Source organism: Primulina huaijiensis, chromosome 7 (genome assembly GCF_012295235.1).
Source record: "Primulina huaijiensis isolate GDHJ02 chromosome 7, ASM1229523v2, whole genome shotgun sequence".
Lineage (NCBI taxonomy): Eukaryota > Viridiplantae > Streptophyta > Magnoliopsida > Lamiales > Gesneriaceae > Primulina > Primulina huaijiensis.
The window spans coordinates 15,388,575-15,402,122 of NC_133312.1; the positions used below are offsets into that span (position 1 = coordinate 15,388,575).

The window sequence follows — 13,548 nt, forward strand, 5'->3', positions numbered from 1 at the left end:
TCTCCGCTGGAAGTCTATCAATACTCTGTTCCTCAATAACCAGTCCATCCCCAGGATGATGTCAAACTCTGGCATCGGCAACACTATAGGATCCGCATAAACAAGATTTCCATGCAGCTCAAGGTCTATGTCTCGGATCACATTGGTAGTTGCCATCTCCTCGCCCGAAGGCAATACTACTGAAGAGGCTACATCTAGCCCAATGGTCTTGACCTTGAGAAAATTAGCGAAGGTCTCCGAAATGAAGGAATGAGTAGCCCCTGAATCTATCAGGGCTTTCGTAGCCGACCCCACTATAAAAATTCTTCCTGAAAGTTGGAACGTCAAGTTGAACCCAATAATTACGAAAACTATCTTATAGACATGCGAAGGTCAAAGTTCTTCTATCTAAAGTTCCCCAAGTAATACTAAGTAGAGCATGCAATCCTATCGCAATTCTAAGTTCAAAAATATTAACCTAGATTCCCAAAACATCGAATTTCAAATATAACTCAAAGCGTTAAGACACCTGTCATAAGCATGGTTTCTGGGTTCGTCTCCGTAGCATGGAGAGCGAAAACTCTGCCTTGGGTAGGTAGATTCCCCTGAGGGCACTGCAGAAGTAAGTGGTCTGGACTACCACACTTATAACACTTCCCTGAACCAAACATACATGCTCCAGGATGGCGGCGTGAGCATTTAGGGCAAACTGGGTGCTCAAAAGTCCTCGGGGCTGGGCGTCCCCGCTGCTGCTGCTGCTGGTGACCTCTGTTTCTAGGCAGCCCGTGAAAAAGCCTCTTGTTCTGATGCTGATGCTGCTGAGGAGGAGGGCGGTGTGGTACCTGGACTGGGCACTTGCCCTGGCGGTCTCTCTCGATATCATGCTGATCCTGCTCTACGGCTAGAGCTCTAGAGACAGCGACCTCATAAGTAGTAGGGTCACACACCCTAACATCACGACGCAAAATCGGTCGTAGACCCAAAAATAAATGCATCAACTTGGCTTTAGCATCATTTCCGATCAGGGGCACAAAATGACAACACCTCGATGTATCCAATTGAAAGGTAAAAACAAATATTATTGATATTGTTTTATTTAAATTATTATTTTCACTAAATAATACAAAATTTATGTTTTTGATATAAGGTACTTGGGGACATTGAAGTCGTATGTTCGAAATAGAAGTATGCCAGAAGAATCCATTGCTGAGCGGTATTTGGCTGAGGAACATTTGACATTCCGTTCTTTTTATTTAGCTGATTATGTAGAGACAAAATTCAATCAATCAACAAGAAATGATGAGACAACTACCGGCTCAACATTCGCATTGAATGTGATTACGGCCTCTGGTTATGCACTTGGAAAGGCCATTGCAACTAAGTTTGATGATGAGACATTAAAGAATGCACATAAATATGTGTTATTCAACTGTCATCACGTACAATCTTATATAGAGTATGTGATTATATATTTCATTGTGTTTAAATATATAATCATCGATGTTTATCAAATCACCGTTCTTAATTTGCAGTGAACACCGTCAGATTTTGAATCTTACTCATTCCGGTCTTCCACGACACAAAATTGAACGTATGCATAGTGAGTCTTTTCTCTCTTGGTTTGCCAAACATGTAAGTTTTTGTTGTAATTTTCATTAAGGTTATATGTTATGATTTTTATAAATAATTTATCAATTTTTCCTTGTGTGATAGATTGAAAATACAAATCCTTCACAAGATGATCCAGTATCAAATGATTTGAAATCACATGCCAGCGGCCCAAATTTCATAGGGATACGATATGAAAAATTCATTTCCAATGGATTTAGGTTTCATACAAAAGAAGTGGAACGCAAGAGAAAAACTCAGAATTGTGGTGTAATTGTTCGGGCTACCACTTCAAGTTATTCGAGTATAAGGGATCAGAATCCAGTATCAAATGAACTTGATTATTACGGGATTTTGCAAAATGTGATTGAGTTATATTATGAGGGAGGTCGAAGAGTTGTTTTATTTGAATGTGATTGGGTCTCCAAAGGTAAATGACTAAACTGGATGATGTTGGTTTTATGTTGGCCAATTTTACAAATGTGAAGCGTCACAATGAGCCTTATGTATTAGCATCCCAAGCCATGCAAGTTTTTTTTTTATGTGGAAGATCCAGTCGATTGTAATTGGCAAGTAATTATCACCACCGATGCACGAGAAAAGTATAAAATGCAACCTATGGTAGATGTTGATATATATCTTCAAAGTTGTATTTGTAATCCTGAAGACAAGAATGAACATGAAGAAGTCATTTGGGTTCGGGATGATGTTGCAGGAGTTGAAATCGATGTTGATGCATGATGAGATTTAGTTAATGATGAGATTTTTTTTAGCATTTATAATTTTTTATGTTTAGTTAATATGATATAAATTGAAACTAGTAGAGTGGATTTGCTGGATACTAGAATAATAGTAACATTATATATTTTAATTTCATTTTTCACTATGGATCTTTTATTTATCTTATCAAAGGATATAACTAACTTTTTTTTATCTGCAAGTTGTGGCTTTTGCTCTTGATAGGAATGGCTAGTGAGGATAAACTGTTGGAAAACCTCATTTTCAACATTAAGTTAAGGCAAATACACAATCTCAAATTATGATTGCCAATCACGCAGCTCGAAGTTCAAAAAGAGGTAGCATGTAACTCTATACATCAAGGATCTGTTTGCTGCTTTTGTATTGCTCTTATTCGACCTTTTGATTTTGTCTGAATTTTATGTACTTTGTTCAAGTCGGTCTTGCAAGAGAACTCGATAGCATGACAACTAGCGGAAAAGGTTAGAATTTTCTTGTTTATAATTTAAAACTCAACTTACTTATATTTTGGTGGTATCATCAAAACTTGTGCAAAATTTCAAAACATACAAGGTATGTTGAATAACCAAATGGATGGAGTTTCAAAGCACCAACACAATGATTTACAAGGTATTAAATATAAAAATATATGAAACTTATAGTATTTTATTTGAAACCATTAAGTTTGGATATGTATAATGCTTACTTCATGTTTTATTTATTCTATATAAAAGCATTTGTAATTTTTAACCTTTTATTTTGATAAGAATGACTCGTAAGAGTAAAGTTTTTGGAAAATCTCATTTTCAACTTCGAGATGAGAAAGATACACAACCACATATTATATTTGCCAATCATGTAACTCGAAATTCAAAAGAAAGAGGTATCATAGCATTTTACACAAAAACTGTAAGGTCCAAAAATTAAGACGACGTAATCCAACTGCAAGCAAATCTAGGAAATATGGAAAAGGACTAAATAAAAGATTTTAATTGCTTAATTGATTATGTGACATGCATGTTTATATGTTAAATAAGATTTAATTGTCATTATGCATAAAATTCTATTTTTTAAGGGATATTCAAGTTGCGATCGAGGAACGGAGACCGAATGCTGAAAAACGTAAAATGTTTTTATTAAATAATGGTTTTTTTATTTATTTAAAATATGATTGATGCTTTTCCATATTTTTGAAAATAAGGGGTTTTGAGGTGATTTTATACGTCGGGATGTAAATTTTATCGGTGTTGGTTTTTCAACAGAAATACGAACTTTTTGGCAACCCGACTATTAAATTCACAAACTTATTTAAACAAACTTATTTAAAGAAACTTATTTAAATTCACAAACTTATTTAAAGAAATACAAACTTTTTTGGCAACCCGACTATTAAATTCACAAACTTATTTAAAGAAATACGAACTTTTTGACAACACACACAATATGTTTTTATGCATGAAAAATATGGAAAACAAGTGACACTTTGAAGTATTTTCGTTTTTATGCAACACATGAAAGTTTAAGCATGATTTTGGATTGAACTTTTGTTGTTTACATGTATAAAGGGGCTGCCGTGATTAGGGGATGTCTAGAAGATGTTTTTATACGAAAATAAGGGCCCTAGACACGTATCACACACACTGTTGGAACAAAGGAAACAAGCTAGTATGAAGTTCTTGTCACATGATCTTTGGGGGTTCGATGTTGGTCTTGTGTGCTTGGATTGATCACGGCTTGAGTCCAAGGGTTAGCCAGGGTCTGTGAAGGGTCAAGGGTAGAGTCCTAGCCATGCTATGACTCGAGTTAGCGGGCTGGGAGGAGTCCTTGCCAACAAGGACTCCTACCCGAGAGTCTTCAAGTCACGCGTAGGTCCGTTGGCATGCACGGAAGAAGGGGCTCAGTCTGTGGTTCAGGGGCTAGGCTAGGGTGAGTCCTAAGGGTCCTAGGAAGGTGCTGGAGAGGTTGGTTCACGGGATGGGCTTGCTGGTTAGGTCCTAGGCGCACAACAAGAGTCCTTGTAGTAGTGGGGTTCTCGGCCGATTGGTTTGGGGCTTCGGTTTCTTGGTTTGGGATGGTTCCTAACGGTTCCAAGGGTCCAGTAGGGTGCCTTAGGGAGTTGTTCAGGATTTGGTCCAGCATGGCTCGAGGGTGGCTCGAGATAATCGAACTATGGCTCGGGGGCGAACTATATAGGTCAAGTTAGGGTTTTAATGATCAAAATAATCGAAACACGGCTCACGGGGGTCGAGTCATGGTTCACGAGGGCCAAAATAATATAAAAATACTATGTTTTAAATTTAGGAATTTTATATTAAAGTTTGGGATTTTTCGGTATTAAAACGCCTTCATAACGACTAATTACGAATTAATTAACAAGTCTATTATTTAAGCTAAATAAAATTATGATAATTTTAATTTAGGCTTAAATAATTATTTGGGATATGTTAGAGTCAAAGAAATTAAAAAAAAATCAAAAACGTGAAATTTTACGTCTAGGGGTAAAACAGTCATTTTACACCTAGAAATTAGTAAACGTCATGGCAGCGTCCTGAATGCTGTTATATATGCTAATATGATTATTTGGAATGTTTATGAATTTTTAGATGCTAAAATGTTATTTTGAATGTTCATGGATATGTATATGTTAAAATGTTATTTTTAAAACGTTTATGGATTTTATGGTTTAATTATGGACATTTAAAAGACATGTTGCATGTTTGGTTAAAAAAAAACGTTACATGCATGTTTAAATTTTTTTAAGTGATGATAATATGAAACGTTTAAGGAAGTGAAGTAATTGTGACTAATACGATGATATGTTGGAAATTTCGTGAGGGTTATGGTCCTAGTGGGAGCCCGACGATCGTGTTTACTTAGATACGGATATGAATATGTATATGTATACGATGATATGTTAATACGTAAGGCCAAGGCCCAATTGTCCGGTGAGAGTATCGCTGGTGTCCCCGCCGTCCAGTACTGTGGTTATATGTAGATGGATCCATCGCCCAACATGTAGACGTAGATGAACACGAAACTCATAATTAACGATCTTAATTCAACGAAAACGAAAAAAAGAATATGTATATGTTGATGATAATATGTATATGAATATGTTGAAGATGATATGAAAATGTTATGTTTAAAGTTTGTGCATGTCATGAAAATGGTATTTTACGTAAAAGTATTTTTCAATGTTGCTTGTGGTTTTATACGTATTATTTAGTATCAAGAATGTGATGTGTTGAGTCTTTAGACTCACTAAGTGTGATTGATGCATGTGAGTACAATAATAACGTTGATGGAGGCTTGGATGCCCGATTTGACTCGACTGAAGGTGCACACGACCCGAAGACCAGCGCTTCTATTTTACTCATTTACGTTTATGATTATGTTAAAAGATTACGACTATTTATTATTGCGTTTGAGAGAATTTTGAGCGGTTTAGTATTTGTTATACTTTTCAAATTTATTGCTTCTTAGGTTTGGTAAACGTTGGAAGATTTTACGATTGGAACTATTTCTTTGGATTTTCAAATACTAGTTGGCTGGTTTTATTTTAAAAATGGTGCAAAAGTATTTTATGGATATGTATATGCAATGGCCGAATTTTTGGGAACTTTGAGGAAAAAAAATTTCTAGTACTTTTTAAGCAAAACGAATAAGCAGACGTTTCAGTTGGTTTCAGAGCAAAGGTCCTATAAAAGGTTTGTGACACCATCAGCGCCGGAAAGGATCAGTCATCAAGCCTCAAAGTTGTAAGTTTTACATACTTTATATGATTTAATAAGATGCTACCTGCATGATGACATGAATAATATGTTACGTTACATGTTTATCAGCTTTTTGAGTATATATGCTTTTCATGCTTAAATTGCTAAATAAATTATGATATGTCACATGATTAGAAAACTTAGATTTAAATGCATGTTGGTTACGTTAGAATTTGGAAAACGTTCAGATAAAATGCCTCCTAGACGTGTCCCTCTTAATGAGAATCAAGCCGAGAACAATGTAAACCATCATGAGAATGCACCACCCCTACCACCTCTACCAGGGGATGCTGCTACTCGTGCGTTAGAGGGGATGGCTCGTTTCTTCGAGCATCAGTTACAACAGCAATAGTTAGAGCAGCAGCAGTTGCAACAACAGTTACAGCAGGAACCTAGTCCACAACATGACATATATTGTCAGTACCGGAGGCTAGGGCCGAAGGAATTTTCTGGAACCACCGATCTTTTTTCTGCTGAGAGTTGGATTCGTTCACTCGAGGTACAAATTTTTTATCTAGATATGAGGGATTCGGAGCGTGTGAGGTGTACCACTTATCTGTTGAGGGATGACGCTTCTTTCTGGTGGGAGAGAGCCGAGCTTGGTGTTAATCTTGCTACACTTACTTGGGCTCGTTTCAAGGAGATATTTTATGAAAAATAATTTACTGCTGATGTTATAGGGCGACTAAAGAAGGAGTTTATGGGCCTTCGCCAGGGAGACTCGACTGTTGCTAAATTTGTGAAGAAATTTGATAGGGGTTGTCACTTTGTACCCCTTATCTCGGGCGATCCTGCAGAGAAGTTGAGACACTTCATGGATGGACTACGACCTACCATTCGTAATAATGTTATGATGATGCGTCCTTTGGATTATGCTACTGCTACCACCTATGCATTCCAGTCTGAGCAATCCTTGAAGGACATCGAGTTTGAGTTACAGCGCAAGAGGCAGCACTATCAGAATAATAATCAGCCAAATAAAAAGTCATATACGGGTCCTCCCAGACCTCAAGGGCCTTAAAAACCTCAAGGTCAAGTCAAGAAACAAACACCACAAAAACCAAAAAATCCTGGAGCACCAAAGCCTGCTGATAGGCGACCATGCAAGGAGTGCAATCGTTTTAATTTTGGCAAGTGCATGTGGGGATCTTTTAGATGCTTCGTATGCAAGGAGGAAGGGCATAAGACTGTTGATTGGCCGAAGAAGAATGCACCTACTGTTGGAAGAGCATATGTTATGAATGCTGAAGAAGCCGAGGAAGAGACAGACACTACACTCATTACGAGTAACCTAGTCATTTAACATTTTTATATTGCTTATTATTACATGAAATGTTAAATTAGTTATTAGAATTGAATTGAGATCAAGAATAACCTAGTAAATTAGGTTGCATGCTCTACCTTAGTTGGAAACTAAGAGACGATTTTAGAAACCATAGAAATGGTATTTATTTTTTAGCGTTATTTTATGCAAATGATGAATTAATTCCAAATAAAAGATTTAGAACCAAAAATTAAAGAAAATCATAATATAAGGGCGGTTAAGGGTTTCGAAATTTTGGAGGGGTCAATGTGCATTTTTCAAAATTTTGAGGACTAAAATGAAATTTTCAATAATTAAAGGACCAAATTGCAATTAACCAACAGATAAGGGACTGGAATGCAAATTTTGAAAAAAATTGAAAGGCTAAAATGCAATTTTTCAAGAAGTGCTTAAGTTCAACACGTAAATCTTCACATAACTTTGGGAGAATAATGATAGAAATTTCCTTAAGCTTCAACCCAAAAAGATTTAAAAGACGTTTTCACCGCAGGGAATATTATCATTCAAGGGGTAGCCACCTATGCACTACTAGATTCTGGAGCTACACATTCATTCATCTCTGAAACCTTCATCAAAAGACAGAATATTACTCCTCAAGACATGGGTTTGGGTTACAAAGTTTCTATTCCTTCCGGTGATCTAATGCTCACGTCTAAAATTGTCAAGAATCTGGAGCTTCGTTTGTTCAAAGAGATGGTTCGGGCAGATCTTATTGTTCTTCCTATGCCTGAATTTGATATCATACTCGGTATAGATTGGTTATCAGCGAATGGAGATTCGATTGATTTTCATCAGAGATCAGTGTCTATTTGATCGCCTAGTGGTAAATCTTTTGTCTTTGAGGCGGCGAGAAACAAGCAAATGCCGCACATTATCTCTTGTCTATGTGCGAAGAAGCTTTTTAAACGTGGATGCCAAGCTTTTCTAGCATGTGTCACTACCGCACATGCTCAGTCTGAAATTAGAAGATGTTGATATTGTCAGAGATTTTCCCAGCGTCTTTCTCGAAGACGTTTCTAGCATTCCACCCGATCGTGAAGTGGAATTCTCTATTGATATAATGCCGGGCACCGTTCTTATATATAAAGCACTTTATCGTCTAGCACCCGCTGAAAGGAAAGAATTAAAAGATCAAATCCAATAATTGCTAGACAAGGGTTTTATTCGCCATAGTTATTCTCCGTAGGGCGCACCAGTATTATTTGTGAAAAATAAAGATGATAGTATGCGTCTTTGCAATGATTATAGAGGGATTAATAGGGTCACTATCAAGAATAAGTATTCACTGCCAAGAATTGAAGATTTATTTGATCAGTTGCAAGGAGCATCAATATTTTCTAAGATTGATCTTCGATCTGGCTACCATCAGTTGAAAGTGAAAGAATCAGAAGCTCACAATACTGTATTTCGTACTAGATATGGGAACTACGAGTTTATGGTAATGCCATTTGGTCTGACTAATGCGCCAGCGATCTTCATGGATCTCCTGAATCGCGTATTTCAGCCGTATCTATATCAGTTTATTATAGTCTTCATTGAAGATATATTGATCTATTCGAAGAATAAAGAGGAGCATAGTCGTCATTTAAGGACAACACTGCAAGTACTACAAGACAGAAAGATTTATGAAAAATTAAGCAAGTGTGAGTTTTGGATTGATAGAGTGGCATTCTTAGGCCACATCATTTCTAGTGATGGCGTTGAAGTTGATCCAAGCAAAGTTGAGTCAGTGAAAGAGTGGCCAGTACCGAAGAGTGTTACCGAGATTCGCAGTTTCTTGGGACTAGCTGGCTATTATCGCAAGTTTATCCAGGGGTTCTCATCTATAGCGGTACCCATGACCGCATTGACAAAGAAAAATGCAAAGTTTGTATGGGGACTCGAGTGTCAAGACAATTTTGACAAGTTGAATCAAGCCTTGATTTCAGCGCCAGTGTTATCTATGCCATCAGGGCAAGGGGAGTACGTTCTATATACCGACGCTTCTAAACTTGGTTTGGGCGCAGTGCTGATGCAAAATGACCGAGTTATAGCTTATGCCTCGAGATAGTTGAAAATTCACGAGAAAAACTACCCTACTTATGATCTCGAGCTTGCAGCAGTAGTTTTTGCTTTGAAGATTTGGAGACATTAACTTTATGGGGAGAAGTGCAAAAGATTCACCGATCATAAAAGTTTGAAATACTTCTTCACCCAAAATGAACTGAATATGAGACATGGTAGATGGCTTGAGTTAGTAATGGACTACGACTTTGAGATTAACTATCATCCAGGGAAAGCTAATGTTGTGGCAGACACATTGAGTAGGAAAGCAACATTTATCACTCAATTATCACTCCAAAGACCGTTGCAGTCCGAGATACAACGGTTTCAGCTTACAGTTTATAATAGGGGCGAGGCTCCTAATCTTGCCACATTATCAGTACAGTCAACTTTGAGAAATAAAATCCGTGATGGGCAGTCTACAGATGAGCAGTTGCAGAAATGGAAAGCAAGAGATGAAGCCAAGGGCCGGAAGTTGTATTCCGAGGTGGATGGTATAGTTCGTTTCGAGATCTTTTATGGGTTTCTAGTAATGATTCTTTGAAAGATCTTATTATGAAGGAAGCTCATGACACACCATATTTCATTCACCCGGGAAGCACGAAAATGTACAAAGATTTGCAGTTGTTATATTGGTGGCTAGGCATGAAGAGATATATTCTGAGATTTTTATCCGAGTGTTTGAATTGTCATAAAGTCAAAGCAGAGCATCAGAGGCCAGTGGAAAAACTTAAGCCACTCCCTATCCCCGAGTGGAAATTGGAAAACGTTACGATGGACTTTGTTGTGGATTACCAAAGACCATTAAGGGATTCAATGCTATATGGGTGATAGTGGATCGTCTTACGAAATCAGCGCATTTTCTACATATTAATACGACCTTCACCATGATTCAGTATGCAGAGTTATATATTCGAGAGATAGTTCGTCTACATGGGATTCCTGAATCTATTGTTTCTGACAGAGATTCGAGATTCACATCATCTTTTTAGAAGAGCCTGCATGCAGCGATGGGGACTAAGTTATTATTCAGTACAACATTCCATCCTCAAACCGATGGTCAGTCCGAAATAGTTATTCAAATGTTGGAAGATCTACTACGAGCGTTATTGATTTCCAATGCACTTGGGAACCAAAATTACCTCTTGTGGAGTTCACCTACAATAATAGTTTTCAATCATCAATCGGGATGGCTCTTTTTGAAGAACTTTATGGAAGGAAATGTAGATCTCCTATTTATTGGGACGAGATTGGTAAACGAAGAGAGACTGGTCCAGATGTGATTGAAGAGACTACCGAGCTTGTAGTCAAAATTCGTGATAGAATGAAGACCGCGCAAAGCCGACAAAAGAGTTGTGCTGACAAAAGACAAAGAGAATTAGAGTTTGCAGTGGGAGATCACGTATTTGTGAAAATAGCACCCATGAAGGGTGTTATGCGCTTTGGCAAGAAAGAAAAGCTTAGTTCAAGATTTATTTTTCCGATTGAGATTTTAGAAAGGGTTGAGACACTAGCTTATAAAGTGGCATTGCCACCAATGCTTTATGGAGTTCACAATGTGTTCTATATTTCGATGCTGCGGAAGTACATGTCGAACCCATCACATGTGCTAAATTATGAACCTCTACAATTGACTCCAAACATAACTTATGAAGAAAGACCTGTCCGAATCTTGGCAAGACAGGAAAGAAGACTCTGAAACAAAGTCATTCCAATGGTCAAGGTCAAGTGGCTTAATCACTCGGAAGAAGAAGCTACTTGGGAAACCGAGAGGGACTTGACGAGTTGCTATCCAGAGCTATTCGGTAAGTTTTAATTTCGAGGATGAAATTTTATTTAAGGGGGGAGGAATTGTAAGGTCCAAAAATTAAGACGACGTAATCGAATTGCATGCAAATCTAGGAAATATGGAAAATGACTAATTAAAAGATTTTAATTGCTTAATTGATTATGTGACATGCATGTTTGTATGTTAAATAGGATTTAATTGTCATTATGCATAAAATTGTATTTTTAAGGGATATTCAAGTTGCGATTGAGGAACGTAGACCGAGGGCTAAAAAACGTAAAATGTTTTTATTAAATAATTTTTTTTATTTGAAATATGATTGATTCTTTTCCATATTTTGGAAAATAAGAGGTTTTGAGGTGATTTTATACGCGGAGACGTAAATTTTATCGGTGTTGGTTTTTTAACAAAAATACGAACTTTTTGACAACCCGGCTATTAACTTCACAAACTTATTTAAACAAAACTATTTTATTATTTTAATTAAAGACTAATGGGCCTAATTAAACCTTTAATAGGCCTAAGCCTTGTTAGTAAAATAATTAACTATATAATATGTTAAATCTTCCCCATTAGGAGCACAACACATGCCTCTTTTCTAAATTTCTCTCCCAAAAAACTCCACCATATCCACGACAACACACACACAATATTTTAAAAGAAAAAGTTCGGGTGATTGAAAGGGAGTTTCAAGCCTAGGTTCTTGTCGCCGTTCTTAGCAATCGTTAACGAGAATTTGTGCGTTAAATACAAAAAGGAACGCATATTTCTTTCATTCAAAACATCATCACACTATAATATGTTTTTATGCATGAAAAGTATGGAAAACAAGTGACACTTTGAAATATTTTCGTTTTTATGCAACACATGAAAGTTTAAGCATGATTTTGGATTCAACTTTTGTTCTTTACATGTATAAAGGGGATGCCATGATTAGGGGGTGTCTAGGAGATGTTTTTATTCGAAATAAGGGCCCTAGACACGCACCACACACACTGTTGGAACAAAGTAAACAAGCTAGTATGAAGTCCTTGTCACGTGATCTTAGGGGGTTCGGTGTGGGTCTTGTGGGCTTGGCTTGATCACGACTTGAGTCCAGAGGTTAGCCAGGGTCTGTGAAGAGTCAAGGGTAGAGTCCTAGCCATGCTAGGGCTCGAGTTAAGCGGGCTGGGAAGGGTCCTTGCCAACAAGGACTTCTACCCGAGAGTCTTCAAGTCACGCGCAGGTGTGTTGGCATGCACGGAAGAAGGGGCTCGGTCTGTGGTTCAGGGGCTAGGCTGGGGTGACTCCTAAGGGTCCTAGGAAGGTGCTGGAGAGGTTGGTTCAGTGGATGGGCTTGCTGGTTAGGTCCTAGGCGCACAACAAGAGTCCTTGTTGTATTGGGGTTCTCGGCCAGCTGGTAGGGTTGGTTGGGCGCTTCGGTTTCTTGGTTTGGGATGGTTCCTAAGGATTCCAAGGGTCCATTAGGGTGCCTTAGGGAATTGATCAGGGTTTGGTCCAGCATGGCTCGAGGGTGGCTCGAGAAAATCGAACCATGGCTCGGGGGCGAACTATATAGGTCAAGTTAGGGTTTTAATGATCAAAATAATCAAAACACGGCTCACGGGTGTCGAGTCGTGGTTCACGAGGGCCAAAATAATATAAAAATACTAAGTTTTAAATTTAGGAATTTTATATTAAAGTTTGGGATTTTTCGTGATTAAAACGTCTTCAAAACGACTAATTACGAATTAATTAACAATTCTATTATTTAAGCTAAATAAAATTGTGGGAATTTTAATTTAGGCTTAAATAATTATTTTGGGACATGTTAGAGTCAAAAAATTAAAAAAAAAAAATCAAAAACGTGAAATTTTACGTCTAGGGGTAAAACGGTCATTTTACACATAGAAATTAGTAAACGTCATGACAGCGTCCTGAATGCTGTTTTATACGCTAATATGATTATTTGGAATGTTTATGAATTTTTAGATGTTAAAATGTTATTTTTAATGTTCATGGATATGTATATGTTAAAATGTTATTTTTAAAACGTTTATGGAATTTTTGGTTTAATTATGGACATTTAAAAGACATGTTGCATGTTTGGTTCAAAAGAAAAACATTACATGCATGTTTGAATTTTTTTAAGTGATGATAATATGAAACGTTGAAAGAAGTAAAGTAATTGTGACTAATACGATGATATGTTGGAAATTTCGTAAGGGTTATGGTCCCAGTGGGAGCTCGATGATCGTGTTTCCTTTGATACGGATATGAATATATATATGTATACGATGATATGTTAATATGTA

The 13,548-nt window shown here is 37.2% G+C and overlaps 1 long non-coding RNA gene across 1 annotated transcript; it reads left to right on the forward strand.

The window, feature by feature from the left end:
• Positions 1-1,216: 1,216 nt before the first annotated feature.
• LOC140980315 (uncharacterized) lies at positions 1,217-2,012 on the forward strand. Its single transcript, XR_012175923.1, has 3 exons — positions 1,217-1,435; positions 1,512-1,611; positions 1,693-2,012. It is a non-coding gene; the product is annotated as an uncharacterized lncRNA (long non-coding RNA).
• The last annotated feature ends 11,536 nt before the right edge of the window (positions 2,013-13,548 follow it).